The following is a 26,538-nucleotide window of genomic DNA, read 5'->3' on the forward strand; positions in this document are numbered from 1 at the left end:
CCAGGACTTCTGAGGAACATGGGTTCTGTCCTAGAATTGCCTACCAGAAACAAGAGGCTGGGCTCTTCTTCGCCTGTAGTGGTGTTGAGCATTCCTCCTAGTACGGTGACCTCTCCTACCTTCCTGGGTTTGGCTTTCCATGCCTTTGAAAAGGCTTCGAGGCAGAAGGACATGGAGAGCTGCGTGCTGCACAGTTGTGATAAGACACCATTTCAGCAGGAGCCTGCAATTACATACAGCCGTTCGCCACTGCTATGATGGATATCAGGAGGAGCCCTGGAAGTGCAGTGGTTACAAGTTGGTTTGCTAACTTCAAGGTCAGCAGTTCAAAACTACTAGCTCCAAGGAAGAAAGATGGGGTTTTCTACTCCAAAAAGTGTTGTAGTGTTTGAAACTCGCAGGGGGCAATTGTACACTGCCCCACAGGATCGCTATGAGTCGGTATTGACTGGAAGGCAGTGAGATGGTGTCAGAGATGGGTCAAAGGAATGTGGCATGGCAACCCTAAGAATCTGCTACAGAACCATAAAGTGCCTGGGATAGATGAGTTTATTGTGCTTGACCTTTTAAAACCATCAAACGGGCAACAGTTAGAAAGACAAACATACCAAGTGTCATTGGAGATCCGGGGAAAGCAGAGAAACACTGCTAATGATGCAGGTTTGCTGCACAGCAATCTGGCAGAGCTTAGTGAAAGCCCATTGAATGTACCCTAGGACCTAGTGAGCCCCTCCTGGGCGTACAACCGAAGAAGCGCAGTCACTGAGTTGACTTTCATTCCTCATGACCCTATCAAACAAAGCTGAATGGTCCCATGATGTTTTCAAGGCTTCTATTGGGAAGTAGACAGCCATGCCTTTATCCCACAGTGTGTGGAAGACGGCTTCAAACTACTGACCTTTGGGTTAGCAGCCAAGCACTTAATATCTCCCCCATCAAAGCTCTCTCCTGGATGTAGAAAAACAAACAAAACCCCAGTTCATTCTTCCTCATTAGCAACCCTACAAGGCATAGTAGAATTGCTGCTTTAGGTTTACAAAACTAAATTCTTACGACAGCAGACAGCCTCTCTTTGCTCCATGGAATAGCTGGTGGGTTGGAACTGCTCACCTTGGGGTTAGCAGCCCAACGCATAATTCCTGGGTATATAGGCCAAGCTTTTTATCCAATTCACAGGGCCCTTGGGGCATTTTTACAAGAATGGTCACCACACTGATGCCTGCAGTAGAGAAGAGTTGGAGCCGAATTGGATGCCAATCAACAGACAACTGAAGAAGGAAACAAAAGAAAGATGATGATTGCTCATGACCAAGTGGCACGCAGCAGCACATGCAATTGATATGCAGCATGGCAATAACACTTAATGACATTGCAAGGAGTTGAAATGGTCAGAAACTGAATGAGATTTATATTGCAGTACCATTCATGGGAGCTGAAAGCCCATTCACCAAGCAGGATGGTCTAGTGCACATGGCTTTTTTCCTATAAGGACACACACACACCAAGCACCCAGCAGGGGGTATTAGTCTGAAGAGGGGAATGGAAGTGATGTGAATGTGGAAAAGGAGGGACAAAACACAAGCAGGGCCTGACATTGATCAGGGTTCACGGTGTGCTATAAAGTAGGCATGATTAATCACATCCGTGTACCAGAAGGCTGAACTAGATTTTTAAAGCAAGTCAAGTGCCTGGAACACAATGGTTGTTAGCTGCTGTTGAGTCAGCCCCCAGTCCAACTCACTGTGACAACCAGCTCCCAGTGACTCCATGGGCAATATTCTCCCTGGACCTGCACCATCTCTTTGGTTGTGCATCAGATTGTGATTCACAGGGGTTTTCGTTAACTGGTTTTCAGAAGTAGAATGCCAGGCTCTTCTTCATCGCTCATCTTAGTCTGGACACATCACAGAAACGGGTTCAGTCTCATAGCCGCACCCAACCAAGCTTCCCCATTTGAGTATCATAGCAACACAGAAATCAGTTCAGTACCACAGCAATAACCAAGCATCCCCCTGACAAATGAGTGTTGGATGCACATGAGTTGCATTGTCTTGGACTCAAACCCAGATCTCCCACATGGAAAAGGAGAATTCTACAACTGAACCACCAATTTACCCTCAGAATATAATAAGTATCCAGTAAATGGTTATTAAGAATGTGGCTGCCAGGAAAATCCAGCAATTTCCTGCCAAGGCTTAACACTAATATCTTCCCCCACACACTAGAAGGCTGCAGAGGAATGACTTTCTCCATGCCAGCCCTGGTATCTAGACAAGGGACCCTAACACTGAGCCACTGAGCCCCAGCAGGCTGGGGAGCAATGTCAAATTGGATGAGGGACAATCCTGGTTGAGTTAGTTTCCCTAAGCTTGCAGGGCAGTTTAGCATGTCCACAACTGTGTTCAGAATAGCCATGCGATTACCACCGAGAGAAATTCTACATGCTTTCACACCCCATGCTAGTCGTTGCAGCCATCGTTGAGTACAGTTCATGCTCATCACTATCTAGAACTCACGGTGATGCTGTGGGTGAGCCATTGGGCAGGTAACCTCAAGGTTGGCAGTTCAAAGGCACCAGTTGTTCTCTGAGAGGAAGGTGAGATGATCTGCTCCTGTAAAGATTTAGCCTGAGGAATTTTATATAGGGTCACAGTGAGTCAGGATCAACTCAATGGTGTGGGTTTGGTTTATTAGACCCGCCATCAGATCATATTTAATGTATTTATTAACATGTATATTTGCCACAAATCCAATGTCTTTTATTTTTATCACTGCATTTCAATACAATTTGTGCCTTTGTGATTCTGTATTTCATTGGAGGTATTTGGAAATATTATTCTGGGGAGTGGGCAGGTGTTCCATAGCCTTTCCTAAATGCCAAAAGGATCCATGGGGTTGCAATGGTTAAGACCCTCTAATAGAGTTTATCAAAGAACCCTGGAGGCACAATGGTTAAGTGCTCAGCTGCTATCCAAAAGGTTGAAGGTTTGAACCCACCAGTGGCTCTGTTCTTGGAAGAAAAACCAGGCAAATCATTCTTGTAAAGATTACAACATAGAGAAACCTAGAGCAGTGGTTCTCAAACTTCCTAAAGCCACAACCCTTTCATACAGTTCCTCATGTTGTAGTGACCTCCACAACCATAAAAATATTCTCATTGCTGCTTCATAACTGTAATTTTGTTACAGTCACCCTGTGCAAGGGTCCCACAGGTTGAGAACCATTGGTCTAGAGAGCTCCGCACTGATGCATTGAGTCACTATGAGTTGGACTGGACTAGAAGGTTCCTAACAAAAACACCAACAATCTTTATTACCATGACCTTGTTAACTCAAAAAGATTAATAAGCAAATTCACAAATGAGGACATCCAGTTGCCCCTCCAAACTGGAGAAGCATGAGTTAAATGGTGTCCCTGACCCCACGGTGTCCTCCAGCTGGTGCCATGCTGCCTTTATTCCTTCTGCCTCTCAGTTCTGTGGAGAAGAAGGGGAAAGGGAGGGAAAGAAAAAGAAAGAAATGAAAAGATAATTTTTCCAGCTTCTTCACATCACTGAATTGAACTTTACTTTTAGTAACAGTATTATGAAATTGAAATGGTGCTTTCACTATTTTGCTTTTAGGTGATATTCAGAGACATGGTGCTGGTAATTATTTGAGCCTGGGAGGTTAGTGTGCAGATTTTCTGAATATGGTTGAGCCAGCATGCCCCCTTGCAGGCCTAGCATTTCCCTGGGCTATGAGAAGTTATAGACAGTCTACCCTCTTCTTCCTCTGACTTCGCTGCAAACCATGGACACACTGGTTCTGACTTGACCTGGCTCCAGTACAGAAAAAATTATCCTCCTTGCATAATTGTAGTGCTTGCATTGGAAGGCACCCAGAGACAAATCTCTCTTCTGGTGGCATAATGGGTTATGTGTTGGGCTATTAACTGCAAGGTCAGCAGTTGGAATTCACCAGTCACTCCTTTGGAGAAAGATGAGGCTTTCTTCTCCCATAAAGAGTTATAGCCTTAGATGAGTATAAAAACTCAAAATGCATTGGCAGAGATTCCACAGAGAATAAGCCTCCATTAAATCCCCTGGGACCATTCACCAGGGATGGGATTAAACCCTGCTCACCGTCAGTACATCAGAAAGTGTATTGTTGCAGATATGATTAGGTTAAAAATTAACATCTTATCATTTGTCTTTACTCTTAACACGTTTTTCATTTGTTCTTTTTTTAATTTTCTGCTTTCCTTTTTAAAGAAAAAAGTAACTAATGTCACTAAACAAGTAGAGAATTTGTTAAATGAAAATCTAATCGGTTATGTAAACTTTCACTGAAAATATAAAACACTTTTATTTTTACAAAGAGTTATAGCCTTGGAAACCCAGGAAGCCGGAGTATTTTCTCTCAATAGGATTGTTATGCACCCAATGGCAATGAGTGTTGTTGGATTTTGTTTCTTTATTTTTTTCTGTAGCAATGGTGGGGTATAGGGGTTATGTGTTGGGCTGCTGAACGCAATGTCTGAAACGGCAAATTTGAAATCCCCAGCCACTCCAAGGGAGAAAGATGAGGCTTTCTACTCCCCTAAAGAGTTCCAGTCTCAGAGCAGCCAGTCCACAAAGAGAACAACATGGCTGGCCCCACTATGAGACATGACACCCCTCAGTGACCAAGGGTGATTCAGGGGACAGCACTGGAGACACAGTGTGCGAATTGCACCTAACCTGATTCCACCACACCGAGGCAAAGTGTGGTGGAGTGCAGTGGAACAGGAAGGGAATGGAGTGGCAAGGTCCCCAGGGAATGCTGAAAGTGTACTTTGGGGCCAGGTTGTGGTGCCTCAACAGACTGGATTGGAAAACACTCCTATGATCCAACAAATGATCCTTGAACTAACTACAAGCTCTTCTTTCTTGATGTGTTTTGTTTTGTTCTTTGTCAGTGGTTTGTTTTTGTTGTTTTGTTGTCTGGTTGTATACTGTTGCTTTGTTTTCCTCTGTCTTGTTTTCGTGCATGTTAGTGTCTCCTCAGGTCTGTCTAAATAAGACAGGCTGGATGAACTATCTGGAGGAAAAACAACAGGACCGACAGTTCCGGGGGCACTTGGGATAGGGGGGAGATGCGGGGGCTTAAGGAAGTGGTGTTAACAAACACAGGGACAAGGGAGCAACATGGGACTCAAAATGGTAGTGAGGGGGAAGTGGCAGGCCTGGTAGGGAATGATCAAGGGTAAGGTTACGTAAAGAAGAGGTATAGCTGTAACCCAGGTGGGGACAGAGCATAGTAGTGGGAGAGGAGGAAAGTCAACGGAGATGGAGGAAAGAGCAAGGAGTCAAAGTGCATTTATAGAGGTCTAGACAAAGATATGTACATGCAAATATAAATATCATAGAGTTTCCTTTGTAGTGGTAGACCCCCAATCATAAAATTATATTCTTTGCTACTTTGTAACTCTCGTTTTGTTACAAGTTATGGATAGTGCCACCCTGTAAAGGGTTCGTCTAAGCCCCAAAGTGGTCACGACCCACATGGTGAGAACCGCTGCTCTAAATTTAGAGGAGTTGCTCTTAAGGTCTATTTCACCATACTGTTAGAAGCTCAAGTCCATTTGTTGTTGTTGTTAGGTGCCGTCGAGTGGGTATGTCTCATAGCAACTCTACACACAATATAATGAAACGCCGTCCTGTCCTGTGATATCATCACAGTGGTTCTCTGCTTGCGCTCATTGTTGCAGCCACTGTGCTAATGCATCTTGTTGGGGACCGCCTCTCTTTTCCTGCCCTTTCATACCAAGATTTGGGACTTCCTCTAGAGCAGTGGTTCTCAACTTTCCTAATGCCATGATATTTTCATACCGATTCTCATTTAGTGGTGAACCACCCCCCCCCAACCATAAAAATGATTTCATTGCAGCTTCATAACTGTAATTTTGTTACTGTTATGAGTCACGACACCCCTGTGAAATTTTCATTCCATACCCACAAAGGGGTCGCGACACACAGGTGAAGATCCCCTGCTCTAAACTAAGAGGAGATTCTCTTAAGATAGAATTCAGCATACTGGTAGATGCACAAGTTCTGTTGTTATTGGTGTTAGGTACCATCGAGTGGGTTTTGGCTCATAGTAACTCCATGCACAATATAATGAAACGCTTTCCCATCCTATGCCATCCTCACAGTGGTTCTTTTGCTTGTGCTCATTGTTGCAGCCACTGTGCTAATCCAACTTTTGGGTAGCTGCCTCTTTTTTGTGGCCTTTCTGCTGTACCAAGACTTTTGTCTTCCTCTACGGCAGTGGTTGTCAAATTTCCTAATGCCATGACCCTTTCACACAGTTCCTCACGTAGTGGTGACCCCCATCATAACATTATTGTTACTTCATAACTGTAATTTTCCTACAGTTATGAATCATTTCACACCTGTGAAAGGGTCATTCGATCGCCAAAAGTGGTCGTGAACCACAGGTTAAAAACCGCTGGTCTAAACTAAGAGGAGTTTCTCTTAATATCTACTTCACTCTATTGTCAGAAGCACAAATCCTATAGTTATTGTTAGATTCTGTTGTGTAGCTTTCGACGCCTAGCAACTCTTAGCACAATATGATGGAAAGGTGTCCTGTCCTGCGCCATCCTCCCAGTGGTTCTTTTGCTTGCGCGGATTGTTGCAGCCACTGTTGTATTCCATCATGCTGTGGGCTGCCTCTTTTTGCTGCCCTTCTACTGTACCCAGATCTATGTCTCCCTCTAGGGCAGAGGTTCTCAACCTTCCTAATGTCATGACTCTTTCACACCATTCCTCATGTACTAGTGACCCCCCCCCAATCATAAAATTATTTTCCTTGTTACTCCATAACTATAAATTTGCTATTGTTATGAATCAGGTCACCCATGTGAAATGCTCATTGTTCCCTCCTAAGATGTCGTGACCCACAGTTAGAGAACTGTTACTCTACACTAAGAATTTCTTTTAAAGTCTTCTTCAGCATATTGTTAGAGGCACAAATCCTGTTGTTTGGTGCCTTCGAATGGGTTTAGGCTCATGCCAACTCTATGCACCATATAATGAAATGCTTTCCCGTCCTGTGCCTTCCATACAGTGGTTCTTTTGCTCACACTCATTTTTGCAGCCACTGTGCTAATCCATCTTGTTGGGCACTGCCTCTCTTTTCCTGCCCTTCTGTACCAAGATATGTGTCTTCCTATAGAGCAGTGGTTCTCAACTTTCCAAATGCCACAACCACTTCACACCATTCCTCGTGTAGTGGTGACATCCAACCATAAAATATTTGCATTGTTACATCATAATTGTAATTTTGCTTCTGTTATGGATCAGGCCACCCATGTGAAAAGTTCGTTAGTCTCCTCAAAGGCGTCTCGACACACAGTTGGAGTACCAATGGTCTAAACGAATAGGAGTTTCTCTTAAGGTCTACTTCAGAATATTCTTAGAAGCCCAAGTTCTTTTTATTATTGTTTGGTGCCTTTGAGTGTGTGTTGGCTCATAGCAACTGTATGCACAATATAATGAAACTCGGCCCCATCTCGTGCCAACTCACTGTGGTCCTTTGCTTGCGCTCACTGCTGCATCTATTCCATCTTGTAGGGGCTGCCTGACTTTTGCAGCCCTTCTGCTGTACCAACATTTGTGTCTTCCTCTAGGACAATGTTTCTCATACATCCTAATTCTGCGGCCCTTTCGTACAGTTCCCAATGTAGTGGTGGACCCCTAACATAAAATTATAAAATTATATTCATTGATATTTCATAACTGTACTTTTGCTACTGTTATGAATCAGGCCATCACTGTGAAGGGGTGTTTCGAAACACCCCCCACCTGAAAGTGTTCACGACCCAATGTTGAGAACCCTGCTGTAAACTAAGAAGAGTTGCTCTTAAGATTTACTTCAGCATATTGTTAAACACACAAGCCCTGTTGTTATTGTTGTTAAGTTCCGCGGAGGGGGTTTTGGCTCATCGCATCTCTGCACAATGTCATGAAATGCTTCCCAGACTTGTGCCATCCTGACAGTGGTTGTTTGCTAATGCTCATTGTTGGAGCCATATTGGGGGGGGGGTGGCTATTTTTTGTTGCCCTTCTACTCTACCAAGATTTGTGTCTTCCTTTAGGGCAGTGGTTCTCAACCTTCCTAATGCCACAGCATTTTCGTACTGTTCCTCATATAGTGCTGACTGCCAAATCATAAAATTATTTTATTGCAACTTTGTAACTCTAATTTTTCTACTGTTATGACTGGGCCACCACTATGAAAGGTTCATTCATCCCCCAACAGGGCTCGTGACCCAAAAGTTGAGAACCGCTGCACTAAACTAATAGGAGTTTCTCTTAAGGTCTAATTCAGCACGTTATAAGAAACACAAGTCCTGTTGTTTTGTTGTCAGGTGCAATCGAGTGGGTTTTCACTCATAGCAACTCTATGCTCCATATAATGTAACGCTGCTCCATCTTGTGCGATCCTCACAGTGTTTCCTTAGCTTGAGCTCATTGCTGCCGCCACTGTGCTATTCCATCTATTTGGGGGCTGACTCTATATTGCGGCCCTTCAACTGTATCAAGACTTGTGTCTTCCTGTAGGACTGTGGTTTTCAGCAATCCTAATGCCTCGACCCTTTCATACAGTGGCTCGTGTAGTAATGACCCCCCCAACCAAAAAATTATACTGTTCCTACTTCATAACTGTAATTTTGCTACTGTTACATATCGGCCCACGCCTATGGGAGGGTCATTCGAACACCCCCAAAGGATTTACCACTCACAAGTTGAGAACGGCTGCTCTAAACTAAGAGCAGTTTCACTCAAGGTTTAGTTGAGCATATTGTTAGATGTATGATTCCTCCTGTTATTGATGTTCGGGCCGTGGAGAGGGTTTGGGCTCATAGCAACCCTGTGCACAATATAATACAGGCCTGCTCAGACTTGCATCATCCTCACAGTGGTTCTTTGCTTGCGCTCATTGTTGCAGCTACCGTGCAAATCCGTCTTGTAGGGACTTCCTCTCTTCTGCTGCTCTTCTACTGTACTTGTGACTTCCTCTAGGACAGTGTTTCTCACCCTTCCTATTTCTACGACCTTTCCATACACTTCCCAATGTGTAGTGGTGGTCCCCAAAGCATAAAGGTTTTTTTCTACTGTTTTTCCATAACTGTAATTTTACAAGTTTTATGAATCTAGTCACCCTGTGAAAGGGTTGTTCAACCAAACAAAGTGGTCACAAATCACAGGTTGAGAACCGCTGTTCTAAATTAAGAGGAGTTTCTCCTGTGGTCTAGCTCAGTATATTATTACACACACGAGTCCTGTTCTTATTGTTGTTAGGGGCTGTCGAGTGGGTTTGGCTCATAGTTGGCTCATAACAACTCTATGCACAGTACCATGAAACACTGTTCCATCCTCTAACACCCTCACACTTTTCTTTTGTTTTCTTTCATTGTTGCAGTCTCTGTGCTAATCCATCTTTTGGGGGACTGCCTCTCATTTGCTGACCTTCAACTGTACCCAGATTTGTGTCTTCCTCTAGGGCAGTGGTTCTCAAACTTCCTAATGCACGACTCTCTCACACCATTCCTCATGTATTGGTGCCCCCCCCCAATCATAAAATTACTTTCCTTGTTACTTTATAACTAAAAGTATGCTACTGTTATGAATCAGGCCACCATGTGATATAGTCATTCTCGCCCCCACCCCCCAAAAGGCATCACTACCCACAGTTTGAGAACTGCTATTCTACACTAAGAGGAGTTTCTTTTTAAGGTATGTTTCAGCATACGGTTAGAAGCACAAATCCTGTTCTTGTTTTTGCCTGCCTTCGAGTGGGTTTTGGCTCATACCAACTCTATGCACAATGTAGTGAAACGTTGTCCTGCCCGTTGGATCCTCACAGTGGTTCTTCTGTTTGCGCTCATTGTTGCGGCCACTGTGGTAATCCATCTTGTTAGGGACTACCTCTCTTTTCCTGCCCTTCCGTACCAAGATTTGTGTCTTCCTCAAGAATAGTGGTGCTCAACTTTCTGAATGCCACTACTATTTCATACCTGTCCTCATGTAGTGGTGACACCCCAACCATAAAATATTTTCATTGCTACATCATAACTGTAATTTCGCTTCTGTTATGGATCAGGCCACCCATGTGAAAGGTTCATTAGTCTTCTAAAGGCACTGTGACACAGTTTGAGAACCACTGGTCTAAACTAAGGGGAGTTTCTCTTAAGGTCTACTTCAGCATATTCATAGAAGCACAGTCCTGTTGTTTTTGTTTGGTGCCTTTGAGTGTGTGCTGGGTCATAGCAACTCTATACACAATATAATGAAACGTGACCCCGTCTCGTGCCACCCTCACAGTGGTTATTTTGCTTGTTGTCATTGTTGCAGCCATGGGCTAATCCAACTTTTGGGGGTCTCCCTCTCTTTTGCTGCCCCTCTACTGCCCTTTCATTCATTTCCTCAGGTAGTGATGAACCCCCAATCATAAAATTATTTTCATTGCTACTTCATAACTTTAATTTTGCTACAGTTATGAATCAGGCCTCCACACTGAAAGGGTCATTTGACCCCCCCAAAGGGCTAGCGACCCACAGGTTGAGAACCACTGCTCTTTACTAAGAGGAGTTTCTCTTAGGATCTACAGCACCATATTGTGAAAAGCATGAGTCCTACAGAGATTGTTGTTAGGTGTTGCCCAGTGGGTTTCAACTCTCAGCAACTCTACGCACAAGATAATGAAACGCTGCCCCGTCCTGTGCCATCCTTACAGTGGTTTCTTCTCTGCACTCATTGTTGCAGCCACTGCGCTAATCTATCATCTGGGGGTCTGCCTCTCATTTGCTGCCTTTCTGCTCTGCCAAGATTTCTGTCTTGCTCGAGGTTAGTGGCTCTCAAACTTCCTATAATGCCACAGGCCTTATATACCATTCCTCATGTAGTGGGTACAATCCCAGTCATAAATTTATCTTCATTGCTACTTCATAACTGTAATGAAGCTACTGCTATGAATTGGGCCACCCCTGTGCAAGGGTAGTTCATCACCCTAATGGAGTCGTGACCCACAGGTTGAGAATCTCTGCTCCAAACTATGAAGGATGTCTCTTAAGATATATTTCAGCACATTGTTAGAAGCAAAAGTCCTGTTGTTATTGTATTTAGGTGCCTTCAAGTGGGTTTTGGCTCATAGCAACTCTAGGCAAAATATAACGAAACGCTACCCCATCCTGTGCATTCCTCACAGTGGTTCTTTGCTTGCACTGGTTGTTTCAGCCACTGAGGTATTCCAACTTGGAGGGGCTGCCTCTCCTTTGCTGCCCTTCTACTCTACCAACATTTGTGTCTTCCTCTCGGACAGTGGTTCTCAATCTTCCTAATTCCACGACCCTTTCATGCAGTTCCCAATATAGTGGTGGACCCCCAGACATACAAAATTTTCGCTGATATTTCATTACTGTAATTTTGCTAATCTTATGAATCAGGCAACCCTTGTGAAAGGGTCATTCAACCCACTCACTCCCCAAAAGGTTTCGTGATTCATAGGGTGAGAACCCTGCTCTAAACTAAGAGGAGTTATCTTAAGATCTACATCAGCATATTGTTAGAAGCTCAAGTCCTTTTTGTGTTGCTGTTAGTTGCCGTCGAGTGGGTTTTCACTCTCAGCAACTCTACGCACAGTATAATGAAACGCTGCCCCGTCCTGTGCCGTCCTCACAGTGGTTTGTTGATGGCACTCATTGTTGCAGCCACTGAGCTATTCCATCTTGTATGGTCTGCCTCTCACTTGCTGCCCTTCTGCAGTACCACGTTTTGTGTATTCCTCTTGGGCAGTGTTTCTGAACCTTCTTAATGGCATGGCTCCTTTATACAATTCTTAATGTTGTGGTGATCCTCCAACAGTAATTTTTTTTCATTGTTACTCCATTACTGTGATTTTTCTACTGTTATGAATTGGGCAACACCTGTGAGAGGCTCGTCTGAAACCCCATAGTGTTCGCAATCCACAAGTTAAGAACCACTGCTCAAAATTTAGAGGAGTTTCTCTTAAGATCTAGTAAAGTATATTGTTAGAAGTACACGTCCTGTAGTTATTGTCGTTAAGTTCCGTCGAGTGGGTTTTGACTCTTAGCAACTCTATGCACAATATAATGATGAAACGCTGCCTTGTCCTGTGCCACCCTCACCGTGCTTGTGTGCTTGGCCTCAGTGTTGCAGCCACTGTGCTAATGCAACTTTTTGGAGACTGCCGGCCGCTCTCTTCCTTCCCATCTGTACCAAATTTGTGTCTTGCCTAGTGAAGTGGTTCTTAACCTTCCTAATGCCACTACCCTTTCATATCAATTCTCATTTAGTGGGGACCCAAACCATAAAATTATTTTCATTGGTACTTTGTCACTGTAATTGTACTACAGTTATGAATTGGGCCACCCCTGTGAAAGGGTCATTCTACCCTCCCAAGGGGCGCGACCCACAGGTTGAGAACTGCTGCTCTAAAGTTAAAGGACTTTCTCTTAAGTCCTACTTCACCATATTGTTAGAAACACAAGTCCTGTAGTTATTGTTGTTGAGTTCTGTTGAGTGAGTTTCTGGTCACAAGAACTCTATGCACAATATAATGAAATGCTGCCCAGTCCAATGCCATGCTCAGAGTTGTTCATTTGCTTGTGCTCATTGTTGTAGCCACGGGGCTAATCAATCTTGTAGGGGCTGCCTCTCCTTTGCTGCCCTTCTACTCTACCAAGAATTCTGTCTTCCTCTAGGGAAGTGGTTCTCAACCTTCCTAATGCCATGACTCTTTCATACCATTCCTCATGTAGTGGTGACTGCCAAATCATGAAATTATTTTCATTGCTACATCATAACTCTAATTTTTCCACTTTAATGAACGGCCCACTGCCGTGAAAGGGTCATTCGTCCCCCAAAAGGGGTCACAACCCTCAGTTTGAGGACCGCTGCGCTAAACTAATAGGAGGTTCTCTTCAGGTCTACTTAGGTACAATGTTAGAAAAACAAGTCCTGTTTTTCTTTTTTCCTGTGGGTTTTGACTCATAGCAACTCTATGTCAATATAATGAAACACTGGCCCATCTTGTGCCATCCTTGCAGTGTTTCTTTGGCTTGTGTTTATTGTTGCAGCCACTGTGCTATCCCATCTATATTGTGGCTGACTCTATTTTGTTGCCCTTCAACTGTATCAAGAATTGAGTCTTCCTCTTGGACAGTGGTTTTCAACATTCTTACTCACGACCCTTTCATATAGATCCTCATGTAGTCGTGACCAACCAACCATAAAATTATTTTTGTTGCTACATCCTAGCTGTAATTTTGCTACTGCTATAATTCAGGCCACCCCATGAAAGGGCTGTTTGACCCCCTAAGTAGACACGACCCACAGGTCGAGAGCCGCTACTCTAAACAAAGGGGAGATTCTCTTAAGGCCTTATTCAGAATATTTTTAGAAGCACAAGTCCTGTTGTTATTGTTGTTGGGTGCAGTCGAGTGGGTTTGGCTCATAGCCACTCTCTGCACAATATAATGAAACTCTGGGGGTCTTAAAGGCTTGAAGGCAAACAGGCTGAAATCTAGCTCAGAAGCAACAAAGCCCACAGAGAAGTAGCACACAAGCCTAAGTGAACACGAAGTGTTGAAGGGATCAGGTAGCAGACACCAAAGAACAAAAACCAATACTGTGTGATCACCTTCCCCACATAAACGCTGAAGATGAATGTGTGCATAAGTAAGTGTGGTGAAAAAGGCTGATGGTGCCCAGCTATCAAGCGATATAGCGTCCCGGGTCTTAAAGGCTTGAAAGTAAACAAGCAGGCCCTGAAGCAACAAAGCCCACATGGAAGCACCACACCAACATGTGTGATCATGAAGGACTGAGGGGACCAGTTTTCAAGCAACAAAGGCGGGAGGAGGGATTATATCATCGTGAATGAAGGGAGTGCATGACGGGGGACCAATGCCCACCTGTAGACAACTGGACATCCCTTGCGGAGGGGTAGTGGGAAGGAGATGAGTCACTCAGGGTTCAGTGTAGCAATAATGAAACCCACAACCTTCCTCTAGTGATTAAACACTTCCTCCCCCCACCTTTCATGATCCCAATTCTACCTTGCAAACCTGGTTAGACCAGAAGATACACAGCGCTACAGATGGGAACTAGAAACACAGGGAATCCAGGACAGATGAACCCCCCAGGACCAGCGGTGAGAGTGGTGATACTGGGAGGGAAGTGGGTGTAGAAATGGGAAACCGATCACAAGGATCTACATATAAATTCCCCCCTGGGAGATGGGCAACAGAAAATTGGGTGAAGGGAGACGCCATGCAGTGTAAGATAAGAGAAAATAATAATTTATAAATTATTAAGGGTTCATGAAGGAAGAGGAGCAGGGTGAGAGGGGGAGAGGGGAAAGGGGAAATGAGCTGATTCCAGGCATCGAAGCGGAAAGCAAATTTTGAGAATGATGAAGGCACGGAATGTATAAGTGTGCTTTACACAATTGGGATATGTATGGATTGTGATGAGTTGTATGAGCCCCAATAAAATGATTTTAAAAAAGAAAAAGAAAGAAATGTCTATAAATGAATGAAGGCAACATATGTACAAAATGCCTGATGCAATCAATATGGATTGCAACAAAAGTTGTAAGAGTCTCCAATAAAAGATTTTTAATAAAAATGTATATATAATAAATATTTTCCTAATTTATATAAATGACTAATAAGAACAAAATTAAGCAGCCTGGGTTTTTTATAGGAAAAAATAATGATAAAAGAACAAATGAGAGATTCAGCAGGAAGCAATGGATAGGAAAATATTATAAGGAATGTTTTCTCTTATATGGAATGTACATTCTCTTACATGACAACAATCAGAATATGCCATAAGAACCTCAGACCAAATACTAGAATAAAATAGAGGAAAACATTCCCAACCCTTCAATAAAATGCTATATGCTTTCGATGATTTTCACAAAGGGTCAAATTCTTTAACAAAATATTTTGTTCATTCAAATTTTTAATTATGCATAAATTTATGTCTACTTGCATTACATCTCATAAAAAGGCATAAGAATTGTTTTTGCTCTATCTAAAACTAAATAGAAGATAGTGACGGTGAAAAAATAGCTTTCGTGAATGTTGCTTTGAAATACAAATGGCATTGTCATAAGAAATTATAATGATTTAATTTTTAAAAATCATTTTATTAGGGGCACATAAAACTATTATCTCAATCCATACATACATCAGTTGTGTAAAGCACATCCGTACATTCATTGCCCTCATCATTCTCAAAACATCTGCTCTCCACTTAAAGCCCTGGCATCATGTCCTCATTTTTCTCCGCCCTCCCTGTTCCCCCCTCACTCATGAACCCTTGATAATTTGTCAGATCTTACATATTTTGTCTCCCTTCACCCACTTTTCCGTTGTCCATCCCACAGGGAGGAAGTTATACGTAGATCCTTGTAACTGAGGTCTCAGAGCAGCTGGGTGTGATGCAGGGGAAGCTCTGGAAGCAGCTGCAGACACTGCGGGAGTTGGCATCCCAACAGTGAGGGTCACTGCATCCGTGGGTACCAGAAAACTGGCTGGGGTTGCTTATTCCCCTAGATGCTACCCCTGCCTTGAAGAGAACCATGACAGAGGCCTGTAGACATGTGTCAGGAAAAGATGAGTCCTTCACTGTTTCTTCTTCCCACAAACTTTTCAGGAGAGTCTGCAGGGCAGGGGCTCGGCTCCCTGGCTCCAGTCACCTGCCCTTCCCCACAGCCACACTCTCACCAGACCCAACTCCCCTGCCCTGGGTTTGCTTCTTGAATCCAGAGGAGCAGCCTGGGCAAAGACTATGAAGAACCTTGTCCTTCAGGTAGCCCCTTTGATTGGGTCCCTTGTCCTCCAGAGTGTGGACACATGCACACTAACTGTTGGGGGACTCAGGCTGTCACGAGAGGGGCCAGGATCTGAAGAGGATGCTGGCACTGCAGGGCTTCCTGAGGGAAGCTAAGACTTGCAGAGCTGGCTGAGCAGCCAGCAGCAGGTGGCCATAGGAGAGAGGACTATGAGCACACCCTAGTGAGGAAGGGGCTAGGGGCAAGAAAGGTGCCCTGGAGCCGAAAGAAGACGGGTAGTGGAGGGGGGCTGCATGCACAAGTGGCTGATGGGGAACATCAGTCTGGACTGAGGACTGCTGTGGCTTCCTATCCCCCTCTCTGCGAAGAGGGGCAAGTTCTGTGACTGTTCAGTCCTGCCCTGCCCAGTCACTCACTGAGTCACAGCCCACCAGCCAGGGCCCCCTGTGACCCCTCTCTTCTCTTCTCAGCTCCTCTTAACCAAGTTTGCAATGTTTCAGCACCAAGTGAAGATGGGTGGCCACCAGGGGGCAGCCTGCCCCACTAGCGGAGAGCCTGCTGGAGTGGTGGCCCAGCACTGCCCCCAGGGCCCAGCAGTGGTGAGAGGACCTACAGTGAGTACCAGCAGCCTGGAGCAGGGTTGAGTTTGGGAGGAGGTGCTGGGGATGGGATAAAGAGGCTTCCAGGGAGACCCTTGCTGTGCTGCGGCTCTGCCAAACCACTGTCTCTAGAGAGGGCCCGAGTTCAGGGAACCCAGGGCAGCCCCTGCTGTCTGCGGCCTGTGGAGGAGGCAAAGCTGGGTCGGTGGATCAGGGAGCCTGGTCACAAAGCCCACTTAGCAGGGTCACTTTCCCAAGCCACGGGCTCCCTGCACCTGCAGGGGCGTTCTGGGAAGAGTTGAGCTGGGCTGAGGATGCCCTGCACAGCCCCAGGCTGACCCAGGTCACAGTACAAGCTACTGCGTTTCCAGCCCAGATGGAGCTTAGGCGAGATCCCGATTTGCCCATGATCCTAGCCCAGAGTCTGGCCCGGAGTCTCAGGGGCCCGGCATTTGCTGCATGCAAGAACCATGGAGGGGTGCAGCTTCTACCTTTGAAGGGTGTGCAGTCTCCTCCAAACACAGAGCATGCCTGTGTGGCACACAACGTGGCTACCTGCCATGCGCCGGGCTTTAGAATGACCCCACCTGCTGACTCATGGGGATCCTCCAGAGGGTTTGCAAGTCAGTAAATCTTTCCAGGAGCAGGGAACCTCTTCTTTCTCCTGAGGAGCAGTTAGTGGGACTGAACCAGGCAACAGCCCAACACTTCCCAAGCAGGCCTCCTGGAGCATCGTTAGAGCAAGGGGTAAACTGCTAGTGATAATGAGCTCCTGGGAGGAGAGTTTGCAGAAAGGCCTAAAGCGCTGAGCAAGATCTCAGGACGGTGGCCCTCTGGGAGCTTAGGACAAGTTCTAAACCCAGCCAGGAAGCTGAAGGGCTGAGCAGACAGAAGCTGAGGGGGAGGAATGAGCATGCTGGGATAACTGCTGACCCCCGCCTGGGGGCAGGGCTGCCTGGTTGGAGCTGTGGGAGCTGACTCAGGCCAGACCCCACCTGCTCTGAGACGCTGAGGCCACCCTCAAAGTTCACAGCCAACTGTCTCACGTGCTCGCCCGTATCCAGGTGGGTGCCTCGGGAGGGGGTGGCTTCTGCAAGTGCTGCCACCCCAGGCCCAGAGTCCCACACTCAATGCCTGGGATCTTGGCCACCATGCTGTCTCAGGAGAAAGCCACAAGCCTCCCAGATGCTGTGTCCCACTGGCTGGAGTCCCCCCTGAGGAGACATGGATCACACCAATGAATCACACAATCTGCCTCTGACACCTTGAGGCCTCCTCACCCCCCACTATCATCACCCAGGTGCCGCTTCCCACTCTGGACTAGAGTGCATAGGTATTAGCAAGAGATAAAACTCACGACACATGGAACCCAGGAACAGGTATGGGAATAGAGATACCAAAAGGGTAGGGGGAAGGGAGGTAGAGGATGGGAGGAAGGGGAACCGATAGCAATGAATGACATATAACCACACACCCCTCGCAGGGAGAGGAGCAACAGAAACCTGAGGATAAAAGAGACAATGGTCGATGTGAGATATGAAAATAATAACAATCTATAATCTATCAAGGAACCATGAGTGGGGGAGGAGGAAATAAAGAGGAGCTGATCCCAAGGGCTCAATAGAAAGTAAATGTCTAGAAAAGAATGATGGCATGTTCCAGTCTGTGGGGACACAACCGCTACTCTCCCCTGGGTGGGTTAGTACCAGAGGATGTACAGCGGTGCAGTGGGGATCTGGAGGCACAGGGAATCTAGGATAGATGAACCCTTCAACACCAGCGGTGGGAGTGGCGACACCAGGAGGGAAGGGCATGTAGAAAGGGAGAACCGATCTCAGAGATCTATGTGTAACCTCCTCTCTGGGAGATTGTCAAGGGGGAGGCGGGTGAGGGTAGACGCCGGGGAGTGTAAGATAAGATATAATAATTATTTATAAACTATCAAGGGACCAGGGGTGGGATCGGGGAGGGAGGAGAATGGGGGGGAAAAAAGGGAAACCGAGCTAATTCCAGGAACCCATGTGGAAGGTGAATTATGAGAGTGACGAGTGAAACGAATGTATAAGGGTGCTTTGCTCATTTGATGTATGTACAGATTGTGATAAGAGCCTTATGAGCCCCAATAAAAAGATTTAAAAAAAAGAAAATGATTAGGCAAAGAATGTACGGATGTGCTTTATACAATTGATGTATGTATATGTATATGTATGGATTGTGATAAGAGATGTATGAGCCCCTAATAAAATGTAAATAAATAAATAAATTTAAAAAAAAGAAAAGAATGATGGCAATATACGTATGACTGTGTCAGATACAATTGGTGTATGGATTGTAACAAGAGTTGTAAGAGCCCCCAATAAAATAAATAAATATAAATTTAAATTAAAAAAAAACCACCACTCTCTCCTCCTGCCCCTTCATCTGCTCCCGTGTGCTCTGATCAAATATGTCCATCTCCCAGAGCTGCAGATTCAATGTCGTCCTTTGGAACAAATTCTTTTCGGGGGAGGGGCAGGAATCCACTTAATTTATGGTGCTGGGGCCAGCCTCCCAGACCTCTCCAGAGTGGAGCACAGCCTGGCCCACCAGGCCGTGATGATGATGTTCCTGAGTAGAGCAGCCAGTCCACAGAGAGAACAACATGGCTGGCCCCACTATGAGACATGATGCCCCTCAGTGACTAAGGGCGATACAGGGGACAGCACCGGAGACACAGTGTGGGAATTGCACCTGACCTGATCCCACCACACCGAGGCAAATCACTGGGGGAGTGCAGTGGAACAGCAAGGGAATGGAGTGGCAAGGTCCCCAGGGAATGCTGAAAGTGGACTTTGGGGCCAGGGCGTGGTGCCCCAACAGACTGGACTGGAAAACGCTCCTAAGGGCCAGCAAACGATCCCTGAACTAACTACAAGCTTTTCTCTTGTGAACTGTTTTGTTCTGTTCTTTGTCAGTGGTTTGTTTTTGTTGTGTGGTTGTATACTGTTGCTTTGTTTTCCTCTGTCTAGTTTTCGTGCATGTTAGTGACTCCACAGGTCTGTCTGAATAGGACAGGCTGGATGAACTATCTGGAGGAAAAACAACGGGACCGACAGTTTTGGGGGGCTTGGATTGGGGGGTTAGGGGGGGTAAGGAAGTGGTGTTAACAAACCCAGGGACAAGGGAAAAACATGGGACCCCAAATGGTAGAGAAGGGGGAGTGGCAGGCCTGGTGGGAAATGATCAAGGGTAAGGTTGCTTAGAGAAGAGGTATACTCTAGCCCAGGTGGCGATGAAGCATGGTAGTAGGGCAGGAGGAAAGTCAAGTGAGATGGAGGAAAGAGCTCGGAGTCAAAGGGCATTCATGGAGGTCTAGACAAAGACATGTACATGCAAATATATATAGGAGGATGGGGAAATAGATCTATGTGTCTATATTTATAGGTCAAGTATTAAGGTGGCGGAAGGACCTTGGGCCTCTTCTCAAACACTCCCTCAATGCATGAATACCTTCTTTTATTAAATTGGAACTCTATGATGCTCACTCTCCCGACACGGCGGCTGGAGCCAAAGTGGGTGAACAAGTAAATGTGGTGAAGAAAGCTGATGGTGCCCGGCTATCAAAAGAGATAGTGACTGGGGTCTTAATGGCTTGAAGATAAACAAACGGCCATCTAGCTCATAAGCAACAAAGTCCACATGGAAGAACACACCAGCCTGTGTGATCGAGTGCTCCCAAAGGGATCAGTTACCAGGCATCAAAGAACAAAAAATCATATCATTGACTGCACACCTCCATGATAGGATCGCTGAAGACAAATGGGTGCATAAGCAAAAGTGGTGAAGAAAGCTGATGGTGCCCGGCTATCAAAAGAGATAGTGTCTGGGGTCTTAAAGGCTTGAAGGTGAACAAGCGGCCATCTAGCTCAGAAGCAAATAAGCCCACATGGAAGAAGATCACCGGCCAGTGCGATCACGAGGTGCTCAAGGGACCAGGTATAAGGCATCATGCAAAAAAAAAAAAGATATAAGTGTGTGCATGTATGTGTATATATGTGTATATGTATATATGTATGTGTATATATGTATATATATATCATATTAAATGAAGGGGGAAGTGCAGAGTGGAGACCCAAGGCCCAAGTGTCGACCAATGGAGATCCCCTCATAGAGGGGTTTAGGAGAGGAGATGGGTTAATTAGGGTGTGAGGTAGTATCGATGAAAAACACAGCTTTCCCCCAGATCCTGGACGCTTCCTCCACCCAACTACCATGATCCGAATTCTACCTTGCAGGGCTGGATAGGACAGAGGCTGTACACTGGTGCATATGAGGGTTGGAGGTACAGGGAATCCAGGGTGGATGATACCTTCACGACCAAGGGTGTGAGGGACGATGCTGGGAGAGTGGAGGGTGAGTGGGTTGGAAAGGGGGAACTGATTACAAGGATCCACATGTGACCTCTTCCCTGGGAGAGGGACAGCAGAGAGGGGGGGAAGGGAGACTCCGGAGAGGGTAAGATATGACAAAATAACGATGTATAAATTACCAAGGGCATATGAGGGAGGGGGGAATGGAGAGGGAGGGGGAAAAAAAAGAGGACCTGATGCAAGGGGCTTAAGTGGAGAGCAAATGCCTTGAGAATGCTTGGGGCAGGGAATGTATGGATGTGCTTTTTACAATTGATGTATGTACATGTATGGATTGTGGTAAGAGTTGTATGAGTCCCTAATAAAATGTAAAAGAAGAAAAGAGGAAAAAAAAAAACCCACCAAAAACCTCCATCTGCACAGTGAGGCAGTGAAGGGCGAAGAGTCCCGAGTCCCTTGGCTCTCACACAAGGCCACCAAAGGCTACCTCTAAGTGGGGGTCTGGCAACGTTGTGGATGGGTGGGCAAAGCTATCAAGCGGCCCATGAGGGACTTCATTGGCCCTGGAGAACTGGGTGGGAAGGAGGGGTGGCGGGCAGAGCTGAGGCCGAGTAGACACTTGGTAAGGCTGTGGGATTGAGCGGCAGAGACATGGAGGTTTGGACATGAGTGGTGGTGGACTCAGGCCGGCTGTGACGCTGCCTCGGTACCAGGTCCCCTCACCCCGTGCTCTCCCGTGCTCTCCCAGGCTCCAGGTGCAAGACTATGCCTCCTGGGCAGCCAGTGTGCAGTGAGATTTGCAGGTGGTGGAGGAGCCCCAAGACCCCGGCAGTGGAGCCCAAAGCTTCAGTGTCCAACAAGAGCTGCGTGCCAAACGAGAGGCCCAGAAGGAGCTGCACCAGTGCGCCACCCAGCGGGGACAGCAGGTGCTCCAGGCTACAGGGCCGTCCGCCGTGGAGGTCGGCTCCCCTTTCTGGCCCTCCCCCAGCCCACTGGACCACCACACCCTGGCCCCACAGGGCCAAGCACCTTTCTTTTCTATTTTTTTAATCATTTTTTGGGGGACTCATGCAATTCTTATCACAATTCATACATACATGCATTGTGTGAAGAACATATGTACAGGCTCTTCCTCTAACTGTAGCGGCCTGAGGTGACCTGCTAAAATGGTTCGCTACTCATTTGACCCAGAAAACCCTACAAAATCCTGCAAATACAGAGGGTCGAATCTCTGGGTCCACTTCAAAAACACTCGTGAAACTGCCCAGGCCATCAAAGGCATGCACATCTGGAAAGCCACCAAATACTTGAAAAACATCATTCTGCAGAAGCAGTGTGTGCCTTTCCGACGGGACAATGATGGTGTTGGTAGATGTGCCCAGGCCAAACAGTGGGGTGGGACCCAGAGTTGGTAGCCCAAAAAGAGTGCTGAATGTTTGGTTCACATGCTTAAAAATGCAGAAATTCATGCTGAACTTAAGGGTTTAGATGTGGATTCTCAGGTCATCGAGCACATCCAGGTGAACAAAGCCCCCAAGATGCACCACCGGACTTACAGAGCTCTTGGCTAGATTAATCCACACAGGAGCTCCCCCTGCCACATTGAAATGATCCTGACTGAGAAGGAACAAATCGTTCCCAAGCCAGAAGAGGAGGTTGCACTGAAGAAAAAGATTTCCCAGAAGAAACTGGAGAAGCAAAAACTCATGGCTTGGGAATAAATTAAGCTTAAATAATAAAAGGTTTTTTTTTTAAGAACATATGTACATTTGTTGCCATCATCATTCTCAAAACATTTGCCTTCTACTTGAGCCCTTAATATCTGCTGTTCATTTCCCCCTCCCTCCCCACTCCTCCCTACCTCACGAAACCTTCATCATTCATAAATTAATATTATTTTATCATATGTTGCACTGTCCAAAGTCTCCCCTTTCCTTCTTCTCTGCTGTCCCTCCCCCAGGGAGGAGGCTATTTGTAGATTCTTGTAATCAATTTCCCCTTTCCACCCCACATTCTCTCCACCTTCCAGGCATCGCCACTCTCACCACTGGTCCTGAAGGAGTCATCTGTCCTGCGTTCCCTGTGTTTCCAGTTCCTATCTGTACCTATGTACACCCTCTTATCTAGCCAGATTTGTAAGGTAGAATTGGGATCATGTGAGTGGGGGGAGGAAGCATTTTACAACTAGAGGAAAGTTATATGTTTCATCGTAGCTACCCTGCACCCTGACTGGCTCATCTCCTCCCCACAACCCTTCAGTAAAGGGTGTCCGGTTGACTACCAATGGGATTTGAGTCTCCACTCTGCACTCACCCACATTTTCAATGATATGATTTTTTGTTCTTTGATTCTTGATACCTCATGATCCCTTCGACAGCTCGTGGTCACACAGGCTGGTGTGTTTCTTCCATGTGGGCTTTGTTGCTCCTGAACTAGGTGACCACTTGTTTATCTTTGAGCCTTAAAGATCCCAGATGCTATATCTTTTGACAGCCAGGCACCATCAGATCTGTTTCCCTACACTCATATAAATATATTTACATATGTACATTCCAGTCTTTGGACCTCTATATATACCCTTTGTCACCTAGTTCTCTCCTCTATTTCCTTTTACTTTCCTCTTGTCCCACTATCATGCTCAGCCTTCATTTGGGTTTCAGTAATTTCTCTCGGTTACCTTGCCCTTGCTGAATCCCTACCAGACTACTCACACCCTTCTTGCTACTGATTTTGGATAACTTATTGCTCCCCTGTCCCTGGGTTGTTCAGCACTACCCCTTTGCCCCCTTCTCTCCCACTCCCCTATTCCCCCGGAACTAATGGTCCCTTTGTTTTCTCCTCCAAACTATTCATGCAGTCTATCGTATCTAGATAGGTCTGTAGAGATAATAATATGCACAAAAAATCAAATCATTTCAAGATAGGCAATGAGTGAGAACACAGCAATGACAACAAAACGGAAACCATTTACCCACAGAAGAATAAATTAATGTTGGAAGGCAAATGCTTTGAAAATGATGAGGGCAAAGAATGTACAGATGTGCTTTATACAACTGATGTAAGTATGGATTGTGATAAGAGTTGTATGAGTCCCTAATAAAATGCTTTTTTAAGAATAAAATAAAAGAAAAAAAATTTTAAAGAAAGAAAAACCTATACATAGATGAAGTTCTGATTTTTAATCTCTAGGCGTGTCCTTCAGTCAGGTCCAATGGGGTACCATGCTTTGGCCCCAGAGTCTGTCCTTTGTACTACCTCAGGGGCTCCCTGCTCTGCTCCCACGGATGCTCTGCCACACACTTTTAGTGGTTTGCCTCAGTGCCATAGGATCAGTCTGGGACAGTTCTAACCCTGAGTCTCCAGTGTTGTCCCCCTTAGGGCACTGGGCCATCAATGGACGGTGTGTCTCATAGTGGGACCAGCCACATTGTCCACTCTGTCCACTGGCTGTTCAGAGCCGGGATATCGTCCTCCAGGCCTGATGGGCCAGGATGTGCCCCACTCTCTCTTCCTCCCCCTTCTTTGCTCCCATTTGCTCTGATCAAACCTGCCCCTCTCTCCTAGATGCAGCTTCAGTGCTGTCCTCTGAAGTAAATTCTTCTGGGGGCAGGGGCAGTTGTCCACATAGCTGGTATGGGAGCCCAGCCCTCAGGGCCCTCCACTGGCTCCCCACTCCGTGCGGGCACACTGCATTCATCTGGCACTGGCTTTATATCTGGTCCCTCTTTCCCTGTGGAAACACAAACAATACCCTCCCCTTGGGTGGGACAGTCAGGCACCTTTTCTCTGGAGCTTCCCTCAGCACCACCTTCGGTTGTGTCCATGCCCATGCCCAGGTCCAGGAAAGGCTATGCGCCATGCAGGATGCTTGGGAGCAGGTCTTTCAGGCCTGGGAACGGAAGCAAGGGAGACGGCAGGCCATGCACCACAAGCAGCTCTTCCTCAGACAGTGTGGCATCTGGAAAAGATCCTGCAGGCCCAGGAGACAGCAGCCTTCACCACACACAGACACACTGACCCCAGGACCTCCAGTCCTCCTGTAGTACCACCCCAATCCCCCTTGCTTCCTGGATCACTGGCTGCTATTCTGATACGGAGCTAGATAGTGTGTCTTCCCAAGTGGCCAACAACCCTATGTGAAACAGAACACAACGCCACCCGGTACCATCATCACAGTTGTTCTTCTGTTTGAGCCCATTACAGCAGCCCCCATGTCCATCCATCTCATGAGAGCCTCCCTCTTTTCCATTGCCCTTCCACTTTACCAAGCATGATGTCCTATTCCTGGCCCTGGTCTCTCCTGACAACATGTTGAAAGTACATGTCCAAAGGGTGACAAAATCTGGCCATCCTTACTTCTAAGGAGCATTTGACCTGTGCTTCTTCCAAGACAAGTTTATTGGTGCTTCTGGTAGTCCATAGTACTTTCTATGGTTCTTTTTTCCTAGCACCATAATTCAAATGCATTGATTCTTCATTGGCCTGCCTTATTTAATCTCCAAATTTTGCATGCATAGGAAGTGTTTGAACATACTATGGCTTGTGTCAGATGCACCTTAGTTCTCAAAACAACATCCCTGCTTTTCAATACTCTAAAGAGTTCTTGTGAATATTTAGCCAATACAATGCAATGCATTTTTTAAGCTCTTGACTGCTGCTTGCATGAGCGTTGAACATGGATCCAAGGAAGAGGAAATCCTTGACCACCTCACAATTCTACATCTAAGCATATACCTCAAAGAATAACAAACAGAGACTCAAAGAGATAGTGGTATACAAGTTCACTGCAGCACTACCCACAATAGCTGAAAGGTGACTATTACCAAAGTGTCCGTGGCCAGAAGAATGGATAAACCAAACAATATCTAAGTCATAAAATGGAATATTTTTCCGCCTTTAAAAAGGAATGATGTTTTGGAACATGCTACACCATGCAGGGACCTTGAACACTTTCTGCTGAGTGAAACAAGTCAGACCATAATGAGATTGATATAAAATATGCAGAATCCATAGGGAAATCCATAGACAGCAAGCAGAGTCATGGTTAATAAGGGTTGGGTGACGAAGGCAATGGGGAGTGACTGGTTAATGAGCATTGACTGTGTCTCCATTCAGAGTGATCCAAATGTTGGCCTGATCCTATATTCGGTTTGCATGGAGCCCCTGCCCTCTCCTGAGGGGTAGCCTCAGCAAAGGCACTGACAGGCTGAGAATCTTGGTTTCCTGACCTGTGAGTGTGCTGGAAAGATTAGATGGAGCAATAAATAATGACACTGATCACAACCAATAATTATAAAGCACTTAGTATGGGCCAGACGTTGTTCCCCATCCGTGCTTCTAGCAGACACACAAATAAAATGCCCTTGGGGCCTAACAGAAACTCAGATTCCACTTCAGCAGATCTGGAGCAAGCTGCGAGAAATGGAGTTTCTAATGAGGAAAACAGTGAGGACCAGGATTCTCAGAAGGATTGAGGCATTTGAATGGCAGTGATGGCAAAGACCGCGTGTGGAGTATACTGTGTGTGGCCTGGAGAATGAGCAAATCAGTCCTGGAGGAAATTGAGCCAGGACACTCTTCACAGAATGTTCCTAGAAGAGAGAATGGCAAATTTTTGTCATTTTGGTTATGTCGTTAGGAAAGACCAGTTGCGAGAAGAGGACATCATGTGGATCTGGGGAAACTCTTCATGACACGGACTGGCACCATAACCGCAACAATGACCTCAAACCTGCCGAT

This window comes from Tenrec ecaudatus (genome assembly GCF_050624435.1).
Source record: "Tenrec ecaudatus isolate mTenEca1 chromosome 1 unlocalized genomic scaffold, mTenEca1.hap1 SUPER_1_unloc_13, whole genome shotgun sequence".
In the NCBI taxonomy this organism is placed as follows: domain Eukaryota; kingdom Metazoa; phylum Chordata; class Mammalia; order Afrosoricida; family Tenrecidae; genus Tenrec; species Tenrec ecaudatus.